The sequence below is a fragment of the Giraffa tippelskirchi genome, chromosome Y (assembly GCF_054371585.1).
Source record: "Giraffa tippelskirchi isolate mGirTip1 chromosome Y, T2T-mGirTip1v1.2.pri, whole genome shotgun sequence".
NCBI lineage: Eukaryota > Metazoa > Chordata > Mammalia > Artiodactyla > Giraffidae > Giraffa > Giraffa tippelskirchi.
The window spans coordinates 25,269,706-25,291,559 of NC_137290.1; the positions used below are offsets into that span (position 1 = coordinate 25,269,706).

General features: G+C 36.4%; 1 pseudogene; it reads left to right on the forward strand.

Moving 5' to 3' along the window:
• The first annotated feature begins 2,094 nt into the window (after positions 1–2,094).
• LOC145537563 (heat shock transcription factor, Y-linked-like) lies at positions 2,095–21,847 on the forward strand (annotated as a pseudogene).
• Positions 21,848–21,854: the final 7 nt, after the last annotated feature.

Sequence of the window (21,854 nt, forward strand, 5' to 3'; positions counted from 1 at the left end):
TTACTCTTTTAGTGTTTTATCCTGTTTCATAGGTTTTATGCAATCGCATTTTTATTGTCATTTGTTTCTATGAATATATATATATATATATATTTTTTTTTCTGTCTGATTTTTCGTGTATTTCTTGGCCATGAAGAGGTATATGCATGAGACTGAATGTATTCAGGTGTTTGTGTGTTTGTTTGTTTTGTCTTTGTTATTTATATTTTTGTTTGTTTCTTTTTGTTTTGTCCCCACCACACACCATGACTGACATTCAAATTGTAACATATATTGCAGTAAAAAAAAAAAAAAAAAAGCTTGATAAAATTTTGATTAACTTAAATTTGCCAAGGCCTGATTTGTGATCCGGTTTCTGATTTATCCGGACATATTTCATTTGCCCTTGAAAAGGAACTGCCTTCTGCTGGTTTTTTGAAGAAATCTACTTAAGTTTCAGTTGAATTGCCAGGTCTGTTGTGTTATTTAAAGTCTGTTTTTCTTTTAATACTTCGTTTTTAATTTGGAAGATAATTATTTTCCAATGTTGTTCTGGCTTCTGCTGTACAAAGGCATGGATGAGCCTACAGCACACATACGGCAGTTATTGTGCTATCATTCACACACCCTTCTTAAATGTTTCTTGCATGATTTACATTTATTTTCTGAGATGTTTGATCATCTTTACTATCAAGTACAAGTACTATACAAGTACTATCAAGTACAAGTACAAGTACAAGTACAAGTACTATACAAGTACTATCAAGTACTATACAAGTACTATTTTAAGTACTTCCTGAATTAGCAATAGAGAAATGTAATAACCAATCAAAAGCTATATTCATTACTCAACAATATCCCATATCCTCCAGTATTGCTATAATTGACCCTTATAATTGACTGAGAATGTTTATTTATGTGAAAGACAAATGAGGTAATTCAAATTATAAAATGATTGTATGCTCTCATCAAATTTGCAGTCTATTAGAACCCATTCTAAGCGTGTTGTTTCAGCCTGTTCTTCCCTAAAATTCAATCGTAATTATACATAAATATTAAAAAAATAAACATTCAGTTTAATATCTATCAAAGTCATGGAGAAAGCATGGCCCAAAATCAACAGCTGCTCCTTAATATATTGTGCGATGAAATATTCTGAGCAGAGTATCTGCTTGCTGGCCTGTGCTATACAGACTCTTATGAACTCTATTTAGAACTGTGGGCAATCTCAACTTGTAGCCATTCCTTTAGACAGTGGTGGAAACATGGAGTCATGTCCGTGTGTTTGTGTGCTACTCCACATAGGGCAACACCAAGTTAAGGTCCTCATTCTCATTCTTGCATCTAATTGACAGTGAGGTCTGGGGAATCTTTGTGTAGATAAGGGCACATTCACAGCAGCACATTTTTTTTTTCTTGAACTGAAAATTGTCTTTAAAATGCAGGTCAGAATACTATGCATTAGAGAATTAAGCATTTTGCAGCACATCTGAGTCACTGAAATTGGTGTCTTTAATTATCATTTCAAGCACTAAGTTAAAAGGCCTCAGTTTAGATTTCAGGCATCTTGATATGTAGGCAAATGTGCCTGCTTTGAGCACAATCAACATAAACGTGATTGCACCTTCTATTTCTTGCCTTGTGCAGACTATTCCTTCTGACTCCCTTTCAGCTTCTTTTCATAGTCTACCTTGAGTGAAAGATCCTTCCCAAAGATAACAGGATTAATCTCCATAGACCTTTGGGATAGCCAATAAAAGCCATGGCTATGGGCATCAAGACATCTCAAGTTGACAAACCTCTGTTTCTATCCACTCCTGAATATTATCAAATTGTGGCACATATTATCAAATTGTGCCTCAATCATCCCACCTAGGGAAACCTGGTTACATCCTCACATTTCATGACACATTAAAACTTTGATCTATTCTTATATGTCTTTATTGTGTCAGTGTTTACAATCCTGAAAAAGTTAAGAAAATATAGCTCAGTATATTAGTTAAACATTCTGCATCATCTTCATTTTTTTTAAGTCTGGTGCATAAGATAATAAAAGTGAAAAAAAGAGAATTTCTGGGATGAAATTGCAGAAATTTTGAGAAAAAGACAGATAACATGACGGGTAAGATCAGAGGATGGAATTGGATGCTTAAAGTATAACAAGCAAATGGGCAAATGCACGACACAAAAGTCAGTGTGACTTCAATATTGTTTCCCAACAATACCATTTCATGTAACCAATCACAGAATAATCTCATATACAAGATATTCTAAGATACCCTGAGATGTAGAACAAAGATGCATCTTTTAAAGTGTTCTTGTTTAGGATGTCACTAGAGTGAAATCATTTAACTACAAAAATAGTTTCCAACATTTGGTCAATAAAAATGAGAGAGAGAGAGAGAGAAATTGGAATTATTAAGGGTCCCTGAGTAAGAATTCTCAATTTCCTTTCTTTCTTTTTTTTCTGTTATTTGTGATTTGGGCACATAAGAGTGTTGCAGGGCTTGTGAGTGTGTGTGTGCATAGGAATAAAATGTGTTTGTGTATGTCTGGGTGTTCTTTTTGACTTCCACTTTACAGATTTTTCCCTGAAAAAAATGATTAACCCAGAAATACAAATAGGGAAATGGAACACAAATGAAAATGACCTTAGAAAAGACTACTTTCTCTATTCACAGGGGTGAATAAAAAGATTGAGAACAATTAGTTAATGATCAAGCTACTTCAGTAAAATGCAACTAAAAACTCTGGAACTCTCATAGTTAGCCAAGCACAAGTTGAGTGGGACGTTAGATGTCTACTATCTGGCAATAACAAAACAGCCTCCCTCCATTATGGCAGTAACAGAGAAGGCTAATTAGATATGTGGATTTTCAATCAGATTGCCATGTAATGGGATATTCCCTCCCTTCCTAGCCAGGAAGTTACTCTTAAAAATTATGGAGAGCAGGTAAGCTGCACACTCATTAATAATGAAAAATACTCTTGGGAATCAAATGAAACAAAGAATGACATTTGGAATTCTGTCCCTACAAGGTGGAACATACCTTCCCCGTGCCCAAGAGTATCAGAAAGAGAGTTAAAATAGACAAAAGGTATAACATCCGTATTCTTCTCACCTAATACCTTCAAACTCCAATCCGCACCCCACGACTACGCTGCTGACTATACAGGACTTCTGGCTTCAACTGTCTGTGGCAACCAGCCAATAAGAATTTTAGGAATATAATTTATTTTGATATGCATTGATAGTGCATGTCTTTAAAAGGCCACAAGACTTCAGAGCTGACTCGAAGAGGAAAACTTTGTACTCTTTGTCTTCAATTTCATGGGGCTTCCATATACATTTCCTTACTTTCACAATCCTCACCCTTCATGTGTAGACAAAAACTGCAACATTAAGAGGAGAGGAATGGCTTCTTCACAGAGAAGGCAATAGGGAAAGTAAAAATGAAGCAGGTGGCCTACCTCCCTATATGCTCAGCAAAGTCAACCCATATTAGTATTTCAAAGGGCTACTAGCATGCACAAGTGAAAGATGCTGCACCCAGAATTGCAAGGCTTGATTGAGTTAGTTTAATTGTGTTTTACCGCTCATCTTCTTCCTCAGTTTACATACCAGGCATGCTAACACCTCCAAAAATGGGGAGGTCTAGGAAGTACTTAGAGACAATGTCTGCTGCTGCAGAAGACCAAGGTTGTACATTCAAGTGGTATGTGGGGTAAGGGTTCCATCTCAGCATTCGACATGACTTTGCAGAAGTTTTCCACCCCAGGAAAGCTGTCCAAAGTCTTTGTAAAAAGTACATTTTGAGGGAGGATAGGAAGGAAACTGACAAGAACTGTGTGCTTTCTCATTGTCCTCAATCTCACTCATCACCCTATATACTATGAGAGATTAATATGCTTTATGAACCATCCCATAAGCCGTGCCTACACTTAATTTTTGATGTTCTGTTGTGTCTGACACTCTAGGATCATTCACTGCCTTATACTGGGCTCTCTTTTATTTAGATAATGCAAAGTTTGCTCAAATTCATGTCGATTGATTCAGTGATGCCTTGCAACCATCCCATCTTCTGTGTTTCCCTTCTCCTCCAGCCCTCAGTCTTTCCCAGTGTCATGTTCTTTCCAGTGATATGGCTCTTGGCCTCAGGTGACCAAGTATTGACCCTTCAGATTCAGCATCGGTCTTTCTGTGAATACTCAGGGTTAATTCCCTTCATGGTTGATTTCTTTGATCTCTCTGCTCTTCACAAGACTCTGAAGATTCTTCTCCAGCCCCACAGTTGCAAAGCACTGATGTTTTGAAGCTCAATTCTTGTGGTCCCTCTCTCAGCTCCATACATGACTACTGGTAAACAAGAGTTTGTATATTCAGATCTTTGACAGGAATTTCTTCATATTTTAATATGTTAAATAGATTAGTCAAACCTTTTCATCCAAGGGACAGGGTCTTTTAGTTTCATGGCTGCAGTCCATGCCCACAGTGGTGTTGTAGGTCAAGAAAACAAAATATTTCACTGATTTCATTTTCTCTTCATTGATGCACCTGGAAACGATGGGACCAAATGCCACTTTATTAGTTTTTTGAATATTGAGTATCAATCCAGGTCTTCCACACTCCTCTTTCACCTTCATCGAGAGGTTTCTTGTTCGTATTCTTCTTCTGTCATTTGGGTGATGTCATTATGTTAATTAAGGTTATTCCTAACTCCCACATAAATTTTAGTTCAAGCTTGACATCCATCTAGGATTTTATTTTTCATGATGTTTTCGGCACAGAAGTTAAATAAGCAGAGTAACAATATATAGTTTTGACATATTCCTTTCCCGATTTTGAACCAGTTAATTGTCCCATATCCAATTCTAACTGTTGTGCCTTGATTAGCATACACATTTCCCAGGAGGTAGTCTGGTATTCTTACCTCTTTAATAATTTTTCACAATTTGTTGTTGTGGTTGTGTATGTATGCTTCACTGTGTACACGTCATTAACAAGGACAATTAAGCAGATAACAATGATATTATGATATTCGCATGTTTTTTCTGCGATCCAAAAATCAAGTGATAATTATGATCTAATCACTAAGTACACATGCCCGTTTTTTGGGGGTTTTTTTTTTGGTCTTTGTTGTTGCTGTTGTTGTTTTCTGTCTTTATCAAGTAGTCAAACAACAACTGATAGTTTCCTGTGAACTTCACATATTACTTCTACAAGAATTAAAATATGCCCATGGCAGTATCAGACCTTCAACATCCACTGAATTGAGTTAAACTTTGAGATATGAAATCTGGCATGTGTACTTCGGGAAAATGTCAGGAACATTAAAAATATAGCTAGATATATTCAAGTGCTGGCTTTTTGAGCCAAATTATGCTATTATATTTTATGTGGAAAAGTTCTTCATTCCCTCACGCTGATAACGATTCCTCATTAACAGAAATTTCAGGGAGAGGATGGTAGAAAAACAACAACAACAAAATGTGCTTGATTGCATGTCAGAAGTCAAAGTAGTATCAATTACATGTGTATGAATGGGACTTACCATCACATAGATTAATTCATGTCAACTAATATTTCATGTTTTGTTATCAAGAAAAAAAAAAAAAAAGAATAACAGAGCTTGCCAGGAAAAACTGAGAAAATCCAAAAAGGCAGAAATGTAGGAGAACGAGAAATGCATCTCTCTCAATGAATGGATCACAAAATATACTTTTATACTGACTGACAATAGTTCTCCCAGAGCATCAGATCAATGCTAACAGAAGACCCTGGTCACCAGAGTGGCTCATGTGGGTATCAGACATACCTGGGTGGAAGGGAATTAAGATGGAAGAAGGAGGATGAAATGAAGCAAGACAAAACCTGTGTCTTGTGGTGGGAGATGGAGAAGCAGGGAAGCGATTTCCAAAGAAGGCAAGCCCCTTCAGTAAAGGGTAAATTACTTTGGACTGAAAGGAAGCAAGGTAAAACAGCTGATGAAATATAAATGGTGTAGAGCGAGAGTCACACAGACAATATGTGATGTGACCCTACATGCCCCAAATTGCAATCTAAAATGCACTCCACCCCACTGCCTGCACAACTCAGAGCTGACGCCTCATGCCTCACAACAAGCATGACAGAATCACAAACCAAATCATCGGCAGATAGACTGCCTAATGTGAGACTAACCCAATAGACACCTGCGTATGACAAAAACAGACATGGCCCCACCATTAGAAAGGGAAGACTCAGCTGTAGACTCAAGAACATAATTGCCATCTCTCCCACTCCAAAGCCCACACTAGCCACTTGACTAACCTTATCAACTTGGACAGGAGACTAGGACCAATAAGTATAACCCAGAAGTCTGGGAAGAAATGACTGTTAACACAGTGAGTAGGTAAATGGGAAGACAGAGAAATATGTTGTGGGCAAAGTGACATGGTAAAAACTCAAAACATAATTAAATAAGAAACGGGAAGACTCCCTGAAAAAGTCTTGGGAGTAATCATAATAAAGATGATCAAACATTCCAGAAATAGAAGAGAAAAGACAAGAAATATTTTTGAAGGGCCTGGCAAAATGAATAAGCAACAACAAGTAATTAACAACCAAAAAACTGACATTGGTATACTATAGGCTAATACACATTGTTGTAGTGCTGAAGCCAACACAACATTGGGAAGCAAACATCCTCCTATTTACACATTGAAGTTTAACAAGACATACAAGTGTTCAATGATACAACAGACCTGACAAACTTATTTGGTACTTATAGGACATTTCACACAAACACAGCAGAATATACATTTTTCAAAAGTGAAAATAAAATCTCTCCAGGATAAGTCACAAACTGGATCTCAAATCAAGCCTTGGTAAATTTAAGATAATGGAAATTGTATCAAGCATTTTTTTTTTAACCACAATACTATGATTTACACCAGACTTTGGCTGGGGGGTGTGAGGGGTGGTCACACTAAAACACACAAATACTTGTCCGCTAACAAATACACCTCTACACCTTTATGTGGCCAAGCGATCACTGATGAATTCAGAGAAAATAAAAGAATAAATTTAGAAGCAAATAATATTTAAAACATGATTATCTAAAATTTATGGTGCACACTAAAGCAGTAAAAGAGTGAAGTTGATAAATACTACACATCTCAAGTAATCAAGCTAAACTAGGTTTGTGGCAAAACCCCCAAACTCATCCTCAGTAAATCTAAATCATTGACAGAAAGAAGAAAAAAGAGACAAAGTTCCTAAAAGTGAATAGAAGGGAGAAAAGGATAAAAATCAGAGCAGAAATTAAAGAAAACATAATGATGAAAAAATAGCCAACGTCAATATCACTAAAAAAAAGGTCTCTTGGAGAGGGGGAAAAAAAAAAGATATATCATGAGCCAGACTTATCAAGAAAAAGAAAAAAAAAGAAAAACACTTAAATCAGTAGAATTTGTGATACAAAAGGAGACAATATATAACTGGTACTGCAAAAGCAACAAATGATCAGAAGAGACTACAACAATTACAAGTCAATAAAATTTAGAATCTGAAATCCATGGACAAACTTTCAGAATTTCAAATAAGAAGAAACAGAAAATATTAGCACAGCTATTAGAAACACTAATATTGAAACTGTGATGGAAAAATTTTCCAGTAAGCACAATTAAAGCCATATGGCTTTCCAGGGAAATTCTATGAACCATTGAGAGAACCGCTAACACTTAAGCTTCTGAAACTCTTCCACAATTCTAGAGTAGAAGGAAAACCCACAAACTCATCCTACAAGGTCACCATCACCCTGATACCGACAGCAAGATAACACAGAAAAGGAAACTTAGAGACCAATATCACATAGATGAACAGAGTCAAACTTAGTTAACAAAATGTGACCAAAAAAATTCATCAATCCCTTAAAAGGATCGAACACCATTATTAAGTGGGGTTTATCCATGATATGCAAACATTCTTCAGTAGCTGCATATCAATATATACTGAAGGATTAAAACTACATGATCATCTCAACAGATGTTGAAAAACTTTTGACATAATTTAACAAGTGTTTGTGATAGAAACTCCCGAAACTGACCATAGCAAAAACTACCCCAACTAAACAAAGGCACACAGATCAAAACTACAGTGAAGTATCACCTCATACCATTCTAAATGGCCATCGATAAAAACAAATCTACAATAGGGGGCTTCCCTGCTAGTCCAGTGGCTAAGACATCATAATCACAATGCAGGGGGGCCAGATTTGGTCCCTGGTCATGGAACTAGATTCCACATGCAGCAAATGATATTTGTCACAACCAAATAAAGAAGTAAATATATGTATATGTAAATATATATATATGTATATGTGTGTGTGTGTGTGTGTGTGTGTGTATAATTGTATAATAATATATGAAGGAGATGGTGTAGAGAATAGGGAATCCTCCTGCACTCCTGCACTATTGTTAGGAATGTAAATGAATACTGCCATGTTGCCTAACATTATGGGAGTTCTTTAGATAACCAAGAATAAAACTACCATATAACCCAACAATCCCACTATTTGGTATATACTCAAAAGAAACTATAATTGAAAAAGATATATGTACCCCAGTAACCATTGTAAAGCCATTTATAATAGCAAATAAAGGGAAGCAACCTTAGTGCCCATGGAACGAAAAATGGATAAAGAAGCTATGTTACATATATAGGATGAAAAATTACTCACCCATAAAAAGAAACAAAATTGGATTATCTGTATAGTTACAAATGAATCTAGAGCCTATGATGCAGTGAAATAATTCAGAAACAGATGGACCAATATTGAATATTAATGCATATAAATGAAATCTCTAAAACAAGTACTGAAGAATCCGTTTCGAGGGTAGAAAAAGATGCAGTCATACAAAACAGACTTGTGAACACAGAGTGGGATGGAGAGAATGGAATGAATTGAACAAATTGCACTGACAGATGTAAAATACCAAATATGTAGTAGACAGCTAATGAGGAGTTCCTGCTCAGTGCTGTGAAGTGCTTTAGTGAAGTGTGTTGTGGGCTAGGAGAGCAGATCCCTCAGGGATTTGGGAGGACTGTTCAAAAGGGAGACTCCGCTATATTCACTAATAACTGATTTATTTTGCTGTGCCGCAGAAACTAACACAACATTGTATATTTCTTATACTCCAAATTTTAATCATTTTGTTTCAAGTGAAGATAGAAAATCAGTCCTTGGCCAACTTGTGCAAGTGACAAGAACAGCATCACAGTGTGTGTCATGGAAAATGTGTAACCGGGACTGCTTTAGTATGTATAGACAAAGAAAAAAAAAACAAAACAGAAACTTAAAATACAGAGCTACATTACTCAGAATAATTCAGGCTCTACACTTAGGTGTACCTTCACTTCACACTTGTCATTGTTTCTAAAAGAAAATGTTTTTTAAAATAATGTAAACATGTATGGTTATATGTTTTCCTAAACTGATGTCACAAATTTATGAAAACATAAATTCCCTCAGGTTTTAATAAGTACTAACAAGCCTTTGAGTTCCAGAACATTGCTAGGTAGGAATTAGTAAGCATAGGCTAAACCTGAGATGCTGCACAAGAATTCCTTTTTTTTTTTGCAATTCTAGAATGTGTGCTAATGACTGAGAAAATTCATAGGCTAAAAGTGACTAATTATTTTTTCTTCCTCAGGACTTTCATCCTAAGAAGGTTTTAATCATGTGGAGCAACTTCTCAAGTAATGCGAAAAGACTGCTCTGAAGAAGGATGAGAGGAGCCAGGTTTTACAGAAGTTTTGGTACAATGATCAGGTATGGAGATTGTCCACATATTATGGGTAACAAAATAAAATCAGAACACATCAAGTGAATGGATTGAGATATATTCTACCTATGGGAAGATGCAAGAATCTGGGCCCCTTGAAATAATTCCTTTGTTAAGCACCTTAACTATGCTGGGAAAGATAGAGGGAAGGATGAGAAGGGAACAACAGAGCAAAGCATCACTGACTCAAAAGTCATGGGTTTGAGTAAACTGGTGATTTGAAAGGCAAGGGAACTCAGGGTTCTTGCTGTACATGGAGTCGCAAAGAGTCAGACAAGACTGAGTGGCTGAACAACATCAAAAAATTGGTATTGGCAGTGCTTGGGGGACTTTGTCATTATACATGGGATGATAAGTGAGACTGAGGATAATTAGAAAGAACACAACTCTTGTCGGTTTCCTTGTTTCCTTCCCTCAAAACATACTTCTCACAATGTCTTTTGAGAGCTTTCCAGAGAAGGAGAACTCGTGAGGTGTAACGTGATATTCTTAGATGGAAACCTTACCCTATATGCCACTTGGATCTACAATCTTGGTCTTAGGATAAGCAGGCATTGTCTCTAAATATGTGTTAGAGCTGCCCATCTTTTTTTTTTTTTTTGTACACTTATTTATTTTAGTTGGGGGCTAATTACTTTGCACTATTGTAGTAGTTTTTGCCATACATTGACATGAATCAGCCATGGGTTTACATGTGTTCCCCTTTATGGACCCCCCCTCCCACCTTCTTCCCTATCCCATCCCTCTGGGTCCATCCCATTGCCCCAGTCCTGAGCATTTGTCTCGTGCATCGAACATGGAATGGTGTTCTGTTTCACATATAATAATATACGTGTTTCAATGCTATTCTCTCAGAACGTCCCACCCTCACCTTCTCCCTCAGAGTCCATAAGACTGTTCAATGCGTCTGTGTCTCTTATTCTGTCTTGCATATAGGGTTATCGTTACCATCTTTCAAATTCCATATATATGCATTAGTATAATGTATTGGTGTTTTTCTTTCTGGCTTATGTGTTAACAGTCATGATATGTGATCTTAAGGATGGGGTGACACAAACTTATAGCTTCTCAATCAAACTCTGTAATCCTGGGAGAAGCATCTTTGACTTGTGCATCCTAATCACCCTTAGGAATTCTTACAAGGGGTTAAGTTATTGAGCATGGCTGTAGGCAGGAAACTGGGTCATTTTGACTTTACCACTTGCCTTTTCTGTGAACAGACCATTCCTCTCCTCTTAATGTCACAGTTTTTTCTCCAGATGAAGGTTGAGCATTGTGGAACTGTGTGAATGCATGTGAAATCCCAAACTGGTGAGTGTGCAGCCTCCTAAAGGAAGGTAGTATCCTATTACAGGAAGGCCCGGTTGAAACTCCAGGCCTCTACATGGCCTTCTATGGCACTACCATATTAGAGGCTGGGTGTTTTGTTATTGCCAGACATAATAAACATTAAGGTCCCATGCATCTTTTGCTGGGCTGATTGGGAGAGTACCAGAGTTTTTAATTATGTCTGGATGGAGTAGCTTGGTTATTATTGAAATACTCTCAATCTTTAACACATCTACTTGTCTTGTACTTTGAAAAGAGAAAGAAGACTTTTGAATGAGCATTTTAATTTGTGCCTGTTTATATTTTTGAATGAATTATTTCCTCAGCAGAAATTTCTAACAGAAAAGTCCAAAAGAGAGCCCAGAGATACACTCACAAACACATTCTTAATCTGATGTACACTCACAATGTTATGTGCTTAAACACAATTACAAAAAGAAAAGAAAACCCAAGAACGCACTGAAGGACACCTATGAACTTCCCAGAGTTTCTCTGATACGTCACTAGGCTTAGTTTTGGAAATTATTTTGTACTTGAATGATTTCTCTCTAGTGACTTTTTAAATCAGAATGTATTAAAAGATATAACTTTGTTGTGCATTCCATGGGATCTTGAAATATTTTGCATGTAAGACTATTCTGTGATTTGCTAAAATGAAAATAATTTGCATCTGTGTCTCTTATTCTGTCTCGCATATAGGGTTATCGTTACCATCTTTCAAATTCCATATCTATGCATAGGACTCTGAGGGAGAAGGTGAGGGTGGGACGTTCTGGGAGAATAGCATTGAAACATGTATATTATCATATGTGAAACAGAACACCATTCCATGTTCGATGCATGAGACAAGGGCTCAGGGCCGGGGCAATGGGATGACCCAGAGGGATGGGATGGGGAGGGAGGTGGGTGGGGGGTCCAGGAAGGGGAACACATGTAAACCCATGGCTGATTCATGTCAATGTATGGCAAAAACTATTACAATATTGTAAAGTAATTAGCCCCCAACTAAAATAAATAAAATTAAATTAAAAAAAAAAGAAAGTGATCAATTTGAATCTATTTGGTGGGATGAAAGTGGCACTTCTATAGTGATCAATGAAGAACTCTTTAAGAAAGAAGTCTTGGAAAGAAAGGTCCCTTTCAGAATATTTAAAACTGATAGTATGAAAAGTTTAGTTCGCCAGCTTAACCTTTATGGGTTTAGCAAAAAGCGACAAACTTCTCAAAGATCTGTTTCACTACCTGACTTTCTGGAAGAAGAAAACAATGTCTCAGTTTTGAGCAAGGTATTAAAATTTTCCACTTACGGGCAATATGTAAGATTAATTCATGTGACTTAGAAAGCATGTTCACGTATGTAGCTAAAACTGAATTTAAAATTGAGATGGCAAATTGTTGAAAACATTTTACTTTTTGAAGTTGAGAACAGCTGGAGGGTAAAATATTTGATCTTTAACAAACTCTCCTAGCAACTTGAAACTGGATACTTGTCCTCAAGCTACTTTAACTGGTATTTATTGTATATATACAACATATTTTTTAGTTGAGGAGCATACCTGTTTCTAACACGTAAGGTGTTAAAACTACTAATGGAGATGTTTTATTTGATGCTATTTAATTTGTATCATTAAAGGAATACATTTTTATAGTTTAGCTTTGCTTGTCAGGTGTACCTTGGTTTACAAAAAATAACTAAATTATTGCATCCTTTGATTTTAGTTACAGGTCTACCAAAATCCAAATTTCAAAAGAGATTTTCCCCAACTTTTAGTAAGAATGAAAAGAAGAGTTGGGATTAACAATGTGTTTCCAAAATCTTCATTAGTTCCAGATTACAAGAAGAAGCATGTTAAAGTAAGGGTCAACATAGATGATTGTAACTCTGGTTTTCATGATGAAACTAGTGGAGAGAGTCCATTTTCAGCTTCTACAAGTTTAATTGTGCCTTTCAAAAAAAAGACACATACAAACCAGATTGTCCCTAAAACAAGCTTCCTATCTCCACATGACTTACCTTCTCCATCATCAATATCAGTTAGACAAACAGAACAGAATGTGGTAGATCAACCTTCTGTTTTAAACCAGTTGAGCATTTTTAATTGGCACTACCATAGCACCTACACTCAAGTAAATGGCCACGTTGAGGACTTTGCTACTACCACTACCTCTACTTCTCAGAACCACATCGTATCTCCATTTCAGAGCAGTTCTTTTGGACTGATGGTGGAGCCTTATACATTTCCAGATATGTATAACAATATGTCAGTCCATGACAGTCCTTTTTCCTAACCAGCAACAGAGAGGCAACTCAAGGTCCCCAGTGCCAATGATCGCTTATACATCCACCTCCTCTCTTTCAAGTCAATTCATCAACGATATTCCTTATGTGAAAACCATGCTAATTAAAACTGACCTATCAAACAAGTATCAGCTTATGGAACCTAATGAAGATTAAAATTTATGTTGGGAGATGTCAACAAATGCCTACAATTCTTGTATTTGAACAATAAAGTTACACATTCATCTGCACAATTTTGTTTTCTATTTTGAAACAATGAAGAGTAAATTAAGGCTTTATTTCAATGTCTGGCTATTCTTCTGCACTCTTTTATAAACTCTTCAGTTCAAGAAAACATCCGTTAGACATCCTAGGTAAATGGCACCTAATTTATGTTTGTAAACAAGAAAATGAGAGCAAAGGGAAAAGAGTTAATGGATGTAAAGTGATTTGGGAAATCATCCCTGCTGAAATGAATGGGTGTCTAAATGAGGATGGTACGGGTGAAGGAAGAGATACAAATAAAATTTAAAAAAGTACACATACACAGTACATACCTTATTGCATTCACAGTTACATGATATTCTTTTAGGTACAGCTAGAGTCTTAAGATGAAGAAGGAAATGGTGCCCCACTCCAGTATTCTTGCCTGGAGAATTCCGTGGAATGAGGCTCCTGGTGGGCTGCTGTCCATAGGGTCGCACAGAGTTGGACACAAGTGAAACGACTTAGCAGCAGTAGAGTCTTAAGACATTAGACAGGAGATTGTCTTCATTATAGAAATTCATTTCATACTTGAAAATATAGATATTGTAGCATGTCCAAAATTAGGATAACTGTTATACCATCGCTGTGATACCAAACATTACAGGACATAATCAGTTACTGGAACATGCTCAGCACAAGATAGGATTTTACAAGTGGTATTGTATAGGGTCATTTTAGCTCTGCTGTCCTTAAAGCATACTTTTATTTCCTGCCACGGTGATTCCACCCTATATTTTCTAATGCATATGTAGATTTTGTTTATCTGTTCCCTCAGAAACAAAATAAATTCCTGTAGTGATTACAGCACCTCAGGATGGTTAAGTTCTTTGAAGACAAGATATTTGTTTTCCATAGTAGCTTCATTATCATTTTGTTACACCGTTCTTCTGGAGCTACAATCACACACACACTGCTTTCAGACATGCTAAGCCCCTTTTTACAACTTTGCCTCAACCCTTTCTTGCAGATGGAAGGAACCTCTGTTCACCCTCCTACCAAGGTGAGCACAGGTATCAGGTCTTCAATGTGTTTTGCGTCTACCCTCTTTTCTTTATGTATCTTTCACATCAGCTAAAACGTAGACCATGCAAATGACATTTGGTAAGTACTTACTGAATTATCAATAATGAAAAGTAATCACCAATCCAATGCTATATACACTACTCAACAACATCCTATAACCTGCACTATTATCATAATTGGCCTTTCCTACTTACTGAGAATATTTTCTCCGTTGAGAAATATATATATATATATTTACATGAATGTGAAATGTCGGAATTCAAATTATACAATGATTGCTGCTCTTATGAAGTTTACAGTCTATAAGAACCCATACTAGTCATGTTGTTTCAGGCCGCAGTTCCCTAAAATTCAGTAGTAGTTATAGAGATACTTATGAAAAAACAAACAAACAAACAAAAAGGAATCATTCATGATAATCATCTAGAAAAGTAATGGAGTAAGGAGGGATCAAAATCAATGGCTGATCCTTCATATAGTTCACAATGAAATACGATGAGCAGAGTGTCTGCCTTTGGACTATGCAGACTGTCATGAACACTACCTAGGGATCTTGGCAATCTCCACTTTGTGGGCATTCCTTTAGACGGTGGTGGCAATATCAAGTCATGGCCCTGTTTTGGTATGGTAACCCATATAGGACAACACCAAGTTAAGTTCACGGTTCTCATGTTTGGGGCTAATGGACAGTGACAGCTGTGGAATATTTGTGTAGATAAGGGAGGTGTCCACACAGCACACTCTTTTTCTTTCACTGAAAGTTTTCATTGAATTTGGCTGAGAATACTGTGCTTTAGAGAGGTAAGCATTTTGCAGCCATTGTAAGAGTTATTGAAATTGGTGTCCTTAGCTATCATTTCAAGCCCAAAGTCCAATGGTCTGGTTTTTGATTTTAGGCATTTTACTATGTAGTCAAATTGCATGCTTTGAGAAATAGCACCTTAAAAGCAATCATGTCTTCTATTTCATTGCCGTGTACTGATTATCCCTTCTCACTCCCTTTTATCTTTTTTCCTGTTCTGTTTTGAGTGGCAGGTCCTTCTCAAAAAGAACAGGATTAATTCCCTTAGTGCTCTGTGGTAAGTGGGAAAGGCATGCATAAGGGCAGTCACTATATCATGTGGCAAAACTACTGTTTTTGTTCCCTCCTAAAAACATGTTATTAAACTATACCTCAATTGCCCTACCATGGGAAGCCTGGTTACATGATACATTAGCTTGGTGATCAGTTCCCATATGGCTTTATCATATCAGTACCTTTAATTCTCAAAAGTTGATAGAGAAAATAGCTCAATACGTTAGGGAAATATTGTACAAGAGTTCAATTTTCATTCCTTTACTTATTTATTTTATAATTGGTGCCTAAAATAGTAAAAGTTAGAACAAAAATGTAAGTGAGTTAAACACAGAAGATTGAGACAAGAAGTAGAAATTTGATGGGAGAAGGTCAGAGGATAAAATTGGATGCTTAAAATTTAACAAGCAAATGTGTAACTGCAGGGCCTAAATAGGTCAATATGACTTCAGTATTGTTACCCTACAAATTATTTTCATTTTAGCAAATCACAGAATAGTCTTACATGCAAAATATTTTAAGATCCCATGGAATGCACAACAAAGTTATACCTTTTAAAACATTCTGATTTAAAAAGTCACTAGAGAGAAATCATTCAAGTACAAAATAATTTCCAAAACTAAGCCTAGAGACGTATCAGAGGAACTCTGGGAAGTTCATAGGTGTCCTTCAGCGAGTCCTTGGGTTTTCTTTTCTTTTTGTAATTGTGTTTAAGCATGTAAGATCGTGACTGTGCTTGTGTGTGTGTGCATCAGATTAAAAATGTGTTTGTGAATGTATGTCTGGGCTCTCTTTTGGACTTTACTGTTAGAAATTGCTGCTGAAGAAATAATTCATTCAAAAATATAAACAGGCACAAATTAAAATGCTCATTCAAAAGTCTTCTTTTTCTTTTCAAAGTGCAAGACAAATGGATGCGTCAAAGGTTGAAAGCATTTCAATAATAACCAAGCTACTCCATCCAAACATAATTAAAAACTCTGGTACTCTCCCAATCAGCCCAGCAAAAGATGCGTGGGACCTTAATGTTTATTATGTCTGGCAATAACAAAACACCCAGCCTCTAATATGGCAGTACCACAGAAGGCCATGTAGAGGCCTGGAGTTTCATCCGGGCCTTCCTTTAATAGGATATGACCTTCCTATAGGAAGCGTCACACTTACCAGTAATAAACACACTTGGGCATCAAATGAAACTAAGTATGAAACCTGGAATTCTGTTTCCACATGGTGGAAGTCACCTTCCCCCTTCCCAAGTGGATGAGATAGACAGTTAAATTAAAAGGAAGTTATAACATGGCTCACATTCTTCTTACATAATACCTGAACTATCCAAGCCCCACCTCGCTGCTAACAAGCAGGTCGTCTGGCCTCAAATCTGTGTGACCATCATCATATAAGAATTTTATGAATATTTGAGATGCATTGATAGTGCGTATCTGTAAAGCCAAAAGTCTTGAGATCTGATTCAAATGAGAAAACTGTACTCCCTATCTTCAGTTTTATGGGGATTTCATATGCATTCACACACTTCCACAATGCTCAACCTTCATCTGAAGACAAAAACTGTGACATTGAGAGAAGAGGAATGGTCTATTCACAGAGAAGGCCAGTGGTAAAGTCAAAATGGATTCAGTTTCCTACCTACATACATGCTCAGTAATGTAATCCCTTGTAAGCATTCCTAAGGGTGACTAAGCTACACAAGTCAAAGATGCTTCTCCCAGGATTACAGAGTTTGATTGAGAGGCTATAAGTTTGTTTACCTCTCACCCCATCCTTCAGATCACATACCATGACTGTTAACACATCAGAAGATGGGCAGCTCTGCACATATTTAGAGACAATGCCTGCTTCTGCCTAAGACCAAGGTTGTAGATCCAAGTGGCATATAGGGTAAGGTTTCCATCTCAGGATACCACATGACACCTCATGAGTTCTCCTTCTCTGGAAAGCTCTCAAAAGACATTGTGAGAAGCATGTTTTGAGGGAATGAAACCAACAAGAGTTGTATTCTTTCTAATTATCCTAAGTTTCACTTATCATCACATGTATAATGACAAAGTCCCCCAAGCACTGTCAATACCAATTTTTTGATGTTGTTCACCACTCAGTCTTGTCTGACTCTTTGCGACTCCATGTACAGCAAAAACCCTGGGTTCCCCTGCCTTTCAAATCTCCAGAGCTTTCTCAAATGCATGATTTTTGAGTCGGTGATTCTTTGCAGCCATCTCACCCTCTGTCGTTCCCTTCTCATCCTTTTCTCAATCTTTCCCAGCATAGTTAAGGTGCTTAACAAAGAAATTATTTCAAGGGGCCCAGATTCTTTCATCTTCCCATAGGTAGAAAATATCTCAATCCATTCAATTGATGTGTCCTGATTTTATTTTGTTAACCATAATATTTGGACAACCTCCATACCTGATCGTTGTACCAAAACTTCTGTAAAACCTGGCTCCTCCCATCCTTCTTTAGAGCAGCATTTTCACATTACTTGAGAAGTTGCTCCACATGATTAAAACCTTATTAGGATGAAAGCCCTGATGAAGAACCATAATTAGTCACTTTTAGGCTACGCATTTTTCTCAGTCATTAGCACACATTCTAGAATTAAAAAAAAAAAAGGATTCTTGTGCAGCATCTCAGCTTTAGCCTATGTTTACTAATTCCTGCCTACCAATGTTCTGAAACTCAAAGGCTTGCTCCTACTTATTAAAACCTGAGGGAATTTATGTTTTCATTAATTTGTGGCATCAATTTAGGAAAACATATAACCATACATATTTATATTATTTTAAAAACATCTTCTTTTCTTTTAGAAACAATGACAAGTGTGAAGTGAACGGACACCTAAGTGTAGAGCCTGAATTTATTCTGGGTAACTTAGCTCTGTATTTTAAGTTCTTTTTTTGTTGTTGTTTTTTCTTCTTTGTCTATACATACTAAAGCAGTCCCGGTTACACATTTTCCATGACACACACTGTGATGCTGTTCTTGTCACTTGCACAATTTGGCTGAGGACTGATTTTCTAGCTTTACTTGAAACAAAACGATTGAAATTTGGAGTATAAGAAATATACACTGTTGTGTTTGTTTCTGCTGCACAGTAAAATAAATCAGTTATTAGTGAATATAGCTGAGCCTCCCTTTTGAACAGTCCTCCCATATCCCTCAGGGGTCTGCTCTCCTAGCGCACCACACACTCCACTAAAACATTTCATAGCACTGAGAAGGAACTCCTCATTAGCTGTCTACTACATATTTGGTATTTTACATCTGTCAGTGCAATTTGTTCAATTCATTCCATTCTCTCCATCCCACTCTGTGTCCACAAGTCTGTTTTGTATGACTGCATCTCTTTCTACCTTCCAAATGGATTCTTCAGTACCTATTTTAGAGATTCCATTTATATGCATTAATATTCAATATTTGTCCTTCTGTTTTTGAATTATTTCAGTGCATCATAGGCTCTAGATTCATTTGTAACTCTACAAATAATCCAATTTTGTTTCTTTTTATGAGTGAGTAATTTTTCATCCTATATATGTAACATAGCTTCTTATCCATTTTTCGTTCCATGGGCACTAATGTTGCTTCCCTTTATTGGTTATTATAAATGGTGTTATAATGGTTACTGGGGTACATATAATTTTTTAAATTATCATTTCCTTTGAGTATATACCAAATAGTGGGATTGTTGGCTTATATGGTAGTTTTATTCTTGGCTATCTAAAGAACTCCCATAATGTTAGGCAATGTGGCAGCATTCAATTACATTCCTAACAATAGTGCAGGAGGGCAGGAGAATTCTGTATTCTCTACACCATCTCCTTCATATATTATTATACAAGTATACACACACACACACACACACACACACACACACACACACACACACATATATATATATATATATTTACTTCTTTATTTGGTTGTGACAAATGTCATTTGCTGCATGTGGAATCTAGTTCCATGACCAGGAATCAAATCTGGGACCCCTGCATTGTGATCATGGTGCCTTAGCCACTGGACTAGCAGGGAAGCCCCCTGTTGTGGATTTGTTTTTATCGATGGCCATTTAGAATGGTATGAGGTGATGCTCCATTGTAGTTTTCATTAGTGTGCCTTTGTTAAGTTGAGGTAGTTTTTGTTATGGTGAGTTTCAGGAGTTTCTATCACAAACACTTGTTAAATTATGTGAAAGGTTTTTCAACATCTGTTGAGATGATCATATAGTTTTAATCCTTCAATATATATTGATATGCAGCTACTGAAGAATGATTGCATATCATGGATAAACCCCACTTAATAATGGTGTTCGATCCTTTTAAGGGATTGATGAATTTTCTTGGTCACATTTTGTTAACTAAGTTTGACTCTGTTCATCTATGTGATATTGGTCTCTAAGTTTCCTTTTCTGTGTTATCTTGCTGTCGGTATCAGGGTGATGGTGACCTTGTAGGATGAGTTTGTGGGTTTTCCTTCTACTCTAGAATTGTGGAAGAGTTTCAGAAGCTTAAGTGTTAGTGGTTCTCTCAATGGTTCATAAAATTTCTCTGGAAAGCCATATGGCTTTAATTGTGTTTACTGGAAAATTTTTCCATCACAGTTTCAACATTAATGTTTCTAATAGCTGTGTTCATATTTTCTGTTTCTTCTTATTTGAATTTCTGAGCGTTTGTCCATGGATTTCAGATTCTAAATTTTATTGACTTATAATTGTTTGTTGTAGTCTCTTCTGATCGTTTGTTATTTCTGTAGTATCAGTTATATTGTCTCCTTTTGTATCACAAATTCTACTGATTTAAGTGTTTTTCTTTTTTTCTTTTTCTTGATAAGTCTGGCTCATGATATATCTTTTTTTTTTTCCCTCTATAGGAGACTCTTTTTAATGATATTGACGTTGGCTATTTTTTCATCATTATGTTTTCTTTAATTTCTGCTCTGATTTTTTACCATTTTCTCCCTTCTATTCACTTTTAGGAGCTGTGTCTGCTTTTTCTTCTTTCTGTCAATGATTTAGCTTTACTGAGGATGAGTTTGGGGGTTGTGCCACAAACCTAGGTTAGATTGATTACTTGAGATGTGTAGAATTTATCAACTTCACTCTTTTACTGCTTTAGTGTGCATCATAAATTTTAGATAATCATGTTTTAAGTATTATTTGTTTCTAAATTTATTCTTTTATTTTCTCTGAATTCATCAGTGATTGCTTGGCCACATAGAGGTGTAGAGGTGTATTTGTTAGTGGACATGTAATTGTGTATTTTAGAATGACCACCCCTTCCCCCTGGCCAAAGTCTGGTGTAAATCATAGCATTGTGGTTCAAAAGAAAACAAAAATCCTTGATACAATTTCCATTATCTTAAATTTACCAAGGCTTGATTTGGGATTCAGTTTGTGATTATCCTGGAGAGATTTTGTTTTCACTTTAGGAAAATTTATATTCTGCTGTGTTTTTGTGAAATGTCCTGTAAGTACCAAATAACTTTGTCAGGTCTGTTGTATCAATGAACACTTTTATTTCTTGTTAAACTTCAATGTGTAAATAGGAGGATGTTTTCTTTCCAATGTTGTGTTGGCTTCAGCAGTACAACAATGTGTATTAGCCTATAGTATACCAATGTCAGTTTTTTGGTTGTTAATTACTTGTTGTTGCTTATTCATTTTGCCAGGCCCTTCAAAAATATTTCTTGTCTTTTCCCTTCTATTTCTGGAATGTTTGATCATCTTTACTATCATTACTCCCAAGTCTTTTTCAGGGAGTCTTCCCATTTCTTCTTTAATTATGCTTTGAGTTTCTCCCATGTCCCTTTGCCCACAACATATTTCTCTGTCTTCACATTTACCTATTCACTGTGTTTACAGTCATTTCTTCCCAGACTTCTGGGTTATCGTTATTGGTCCTAGTGTCCACTCCAAGTCGATAAGGTTGGTCAAGTGGCTAGTGTGGGCTTTGGAGTGGGAGAGATGGCAATTATGTTCTTGAGTCTACAGCTGAGTCTTCCCTGTCTAATGGTGGGACCATATCTGTTTGTTTCATTCGCAGGTATCTATTGGGTTAGTCTGACATTAGG